Source organism: Microtus ochrogaster, chromosome 4 (assembly GCF_000317375.1).
Source record: "Microtus ochrogaster isolate Prairie Vole_2 chromosome 4, MicOch1.0, whole genome shotgun sequence".
Taxonomy (NCBI): Eukaryota; Metazoa; Chordata; class Mammalia; order Rodentia; family Cricetidae; genus Microtus; species Microtus ochrogaster.
Genome location: NC_022011.1, coordinates 31,377,874 through 31,383,277, shown reverse-complemented (window position 1 = coordinate 31,383,277; position 5,404 = coordinate 31,377,874). Strand labels below are relative to the sequence as shown.

The following is a 5,404-nucleotide window of genomic DNA, read 5'->3' as shown; positions in this document are numbered from 1 at the left end:
AAACCCTGTCTCGAAAAACCAAAAAAAAAAAAAAAACCAAAAACAATCTGTTCAAGCTTTTTTAAAAATTATGTATACAATTTCTGTCTGCATGTATGCCTGCAGGCCAGATGAGGGCACGATCTCATTCCAGATGGTTGTGAGCCACCACATGGTTGCCAGGAATTGTTGAACTCAGGACCTTTGGAAGGGCAGGCATTGCTCTTAACCACTGAGCCATCTCTCCAGCCCTCTGTTTAAGCTTTATGATGTCTGTTTCTATAGTTTGCCCCTGCAAACTCATGGAAAAATGAATTTACTAATTTATAAAGCCCTATGTGCTGGGTAAAAGGGCCAGGCAAAGAAGCACATCCTGGTCCTGAAACCAGAGCTAGTGAAAGATATGCCCTTTGTTTCTGTAACCAGAGCCAAAGAAACACACTCTACTTCTGACAAACTGAGCACAAAACCAACCAGTCTCTGAGCAGGAAAACTAACCAGTCCCTGAGCACAAAATTCAACCAATCTTTGAGCTTGAGAAATGTTAGGGATTGAAATCAGACCAAGTCCCACCCTGAAAATCTTCTACCTGAACAAACTATGCACCTAATAAGACCCATATAAGCCCTGTGCTGTTCTGGTGACAACTGCCCTTTTTCACTCTGTAAGTCAGCCCCTCTCCTGGAGTCCTCCCTTCAAAATACATCTCTTGAATGCATTTTGGTTGAAGACCTTTCACCAGAGCAAATCAGAATCTCTGCTGGGAAACTCCCTTAGGAGAGCAAAGTAGAACAGCAATGGATGTCTTTTCTGGGAAGGTCTCTTAGAGTAGAGGGGAGTTCAGCTGTAATGACTCTCTCTTGGAGTGGAGCAGAATGGCAACCTCCTTCGGAGGACCATTCCCCACCAGAACACAGGTTCAGGCTTAGCCTGACTTCCCTATTGTTAGTATTCCTATCTCCTCACAGCTTTAAGTATGTGCATACCTTCCCTTCACAGCTGTGTGTATACCCTACCTTTCCTCTACAGCTTCAGGTATAGTTTGACTTCCCACTGATACTTTTCTCCCACAACTGTGGATATCCAGGATAACCTCCTTTCACTGCTCTATGTATAGCTTGATTTCCAACAACCTTTCCCTTCAGAGCTGTAATACCTGTACTGTGAATTTAAATGATAATGTTACCCTTTTAGAATTTATACTTCAATTACATGAAATAACTGATTCAGTTATAAAAATTTTATGGATTTTTGTTAGTTACTTTTCTGTGGTTGTGATTTAATAATCTTTCTAGGATCTTTTCAACCCCATTTTGTTCGTTTGGCATGTCATTTAGAGTTAAAATTGGTTTTTATATAACTGCCTGCCCTGTAGGATTGGGTGGTATACCTGTAATATGCTTTATAGGTTAATAAACAAAAGTGTTTCATTGTCCTAAAGACATGCTGGAGCACTGCCGCTCTTAATGTGTACAGGTATTCCCATGATGGCCATAACCTCTGATAATTGTGTGTTTACAGAATCAGCTTTTTCAGAACTCAAGGCATTTGCACATTGAAATTCTGAATCAGTGGTGTGGTGTATCTGTTTTTCCAAATTCCACCATATGAAAGACATCCATTTGCGAGAGTACCATCCATCCTTTGAGTACTATCTGAGATACTTCCTGCCAGTAGTGGAATTTGGTTGTACAAAGAACAAGGAGGACATTTCCTAATAATTACCTTGGCTTGTAGCAAAGTGATTGGAAAATCTTTCTTTCAAACGTTTTGGGTTTTTTGTTTTGTTTGGTTTTTTTGAGACAGGGTTTCTCTTTAGCTTTTGGAGCCTGTTCTAGAACTACCTCTTGTAGACCAGTCTGGCCTCAAACTCACATGCCATGATCTTGATGCAATTATTGTTACATCACACCTGTGTCTAGGAGACCCTCAATGACAATGTTTTTTATTTGTATTTTTAACTTTGGCCTTTGTTCATTTATAGAAGTTTGCCAAAATATTTGCTTTACATGTTGACAGATTTTCTGTCCCACCCAGTCCCACAATTGTTCAGTCCCAAAGGAATCACACCGCAGTCTACATTAATTACACTGATTGGCCTAGTAGCTCAGGCTTCTTATTAGCTCTTAGAACTTACATTAGTTCATAGTTCTTGTCTGTATTAGCCTTGTGGCTTGCTACCATTTTGGCAAAGCAGTCACATCTTGCTATCTTGCTTCCTTTGCGCCTGGGTCGCTACTGCTGACCGACTCTCCTCCTCCCAGATTTCTCTTGTTTCATTGCCCTGCCTCTACTTCCTGCCTGATCATCCCTATTGGAGATTCCCCAGGGGTCTTCCTTGATCAAACCTGAGTTTTCTTAACCTGGAATGAAACCACTGCCTTTCATTTCCTGTGGAAACAAAAGCAAAACCTCTTCTCCAAAGTAACATACCTTTTGACTTCAACTATGAAGTCAAGGTATTTTCAAAATACCTATCTTGGATTAATTCAGCAACATTTATTAACAAGTATCTTTCAGCAGCTGTTGTTCCTTCCTCAGCATTCAAACAATTCAAAAAGACCATAATCACATAGAGTATCCATATTCTCTGGGTGTTTTCCAACTTTATATGACTTTATTTTAAACTCTACTTTTACTTTTATTTTTAATTTTTGGCTTTTTGAGACAGGGTTTCTCTGTGTTTCTTTGTCCTGAAACTCACTCTGTAGATCAGGCTGTCTTTGAACTCACAGAGATCCACCTGCTTCTGCTCCAAGTGCTGGGATTTTCCTGTATTTTTTGTTCTCTCTTCTATAGATTTTCCATCATCCAGAGCAGTGTGGTTTCTTCTAATAGGTTTTATGTTCCTTCATTATATACAGGAAGGAGTTTTCTCAACTAAAGACTGAACCAAATTTGGCATGGGAACCTGCAAGAACCCCCTCAAGGCATTTCCCAGTGGGAAATGATTACCTTAACTGTCCATTGCGGATCTTCATCCATTATCCCAATGCGTACCTTTGCCACACCTTTTGTGTAGCCCCAAAGGGAAGGGCATTCTGTTTGATTTATGCTTAAAAATGTCCTTTTGTGTAACCTTGTTTACCACAATTGCCAGTTCTTTTGCTCTTCATTCTTTTGGGGGGCATGCGGCATGCCAAATAAATGACACATAGTCTTATTACTTATGGATGAATGACCTTACCTTGGCTTGTTTCTTTCCAGCTTTTCTTAAGTAATCCTATCTCTCTTTTACTTCTGGGTTTTTATCTTTGTCAATTTAGTATACCTTTCTTTACTTCTTATTCCATGACCTGCTGACCTTTGATATCCTCTCATTACTTCTTTCTTTTTTCCGTCCAAGTTTATTCTGCCAGTTTTTCCCTCTGCCTACCCACCTATCCATTCCTGCCAAGCTATTGGCTGTTCAGCTCTTTATTAGACAGATTTTCACAGCTTCACAGAGTTAAACACTTGCACCATAAAAGAATGTGAGATTCTTTCATCATTTAAAAAATGCTCCAAAGCATTCACAAATGTATCACATCCTAAAATAATGTTCTATAGTAGGCTGAGTTGCATTTTGAGATCACAAGACATTGAGACATATTCCGTAAAGAACTATATACGGACTGGCATATAGGAGTAAAAATAACCAAAAAGAGAAGTTGCAGGGAGAGGGGCATCCTCTGAAACTGTAGCCATATATATCTGAGCCAAAACTACAGGATTTAAGTTTTCTGCTGTGCTTTGGTGTTTCCTTGGGGCAGTATTCCCTCGCTGTATCTCCATTTGTCTCTCGTAAGAGGAATAGTGTTATGTGAAATTGTATGTTGGAAGGATATAACTTGTTTTCTGAATCTATAATATGTCACTGTCAAGAGATTGTCGTGTGTCTGAAGAGAGGTTGTACATCTGAACATTGTAAGTGTTGCTGCAGATGATGAGGGTCATTGAAGTGACTAATTTCATTTTCTTCTTGCATGGCAATTAGCCTATAGTGACCTTGTTCAGAATGCGGTTGATTAAATCCAGATGATGATTTATTTGAACATGTATCTCTTGGTGACTTTTCTTTCAATTGCTTGTGAAACCATTTTTAGGAGGAGCATTTCTGGATGACTTTCCTTGTTAGGTACGTGATAGGAGTGTCTCAGCCCATTTTCTGTTCTTTTGTGTCTGCTCTGCTGTAATTGAAACTAATAGGTTTCTTATTGTGCTATCATGGCTTCACTGACATTATAAACTCTATCTCTAAATCACATAAGATACAGGAGAAGCAATTGCTATTCAGTGCTAAGCCAGTTTGCTGTGCTTCTGTTAATTATCTGATTGTAAAAACAAGATTTTTCTGTGTGGCCCTTACTGTCCTGACGTAGCTCTCTACACCAGCTGGCCTCAGAGTATCCTCAGATTCAGAGATCCCCTTGAGTCTGTATCCCAAGTGCTTGGATTAAAAGTGAGCACAAATTCCTGCCTTTTTGTTTTCATGTCATTGTATGATGTGCCTGGGATGTAGGTTTGTGTCCCATGTCAAGCATATGCTGTAGTACTGAGCTTCACGCTTATCTTGAATTTTAAAATTTTACAGAGGTTCTCTTTCTGTTTCCCAGGATGGCATGTACCCATTACATTAATTCTGCCTGAGCCTTCTGATCCACTGCATTGCCTGTACATCACCTTCTACCCGTCTTTTGTGTTTGTCTTGAATTTTTTAGTGTTCATGAGTATTTTACCTGTACGGAGATGCACAACATGGTCCCCCCAAGAAATCTAAACTTGAAAAATGGCTGGTTGGGTTCCCTGAAGTAAATCCTAGTAATTAAACCCTACACCTCTATGCCAGACTAACCAGGGCTCCTTACCAATGAGAGATCTTTTCTACCCTGTGTTGAATATTTGTGATCAACACTTAAATTGCTAATGTTGCCATCTGTCCACTTGTAGCTGTTTAAAGATGCAGTGCCTTTTAGAAAAATCTTACTGATGGTCTGTTTTAAAGTGGGGACACTTCAGGTTTCTGGAAGATAAATGCAAAACTATGTATCCAGTAAGAATCTCTTGAGTTCTATTTTTTGGTTGTTTGAATGATTTTGCACGGGAGACAGGATCTTAATATCTCCCTCTGGCTGTCCTGAAACTCACTTCATAGACTAGGCTGGCATTCAACTCTGAGGCAGATATACCTGTCTCTGACTTCTGATTTCCTCATTTAAAGGTGTAATTCAATATACCCAGCTTGTCAATATTATTTTTCTCTTTGTACTTAGCAATTGTTCATACAATTTCTGTCCTGTGTAGTGTGTAATGTTGATCTGTGTTTCTATGATACAAGTGTCTATGGTTTTTTTGTTTTTGTTTTTTTTTTGTTTTGGTTTTTCGAGACAGGGTTTCTCTGTGGTTTTGGAGCCTGTCCTGGAACTAGCTCTTGTAGACCAGGCTG

The 5,404-nt window shown here is 39.4% G+C and overlaps 1 pseudogene; it reads left to right on the top strand.

The window, feature by feature from the left end:
* LOC102000297 overlaps window positions 1-5,404 on the top strand; it is a 59,094-nt pseudogene that overhangs the window by 39,684 nt on the left and 14,006 nt on the right.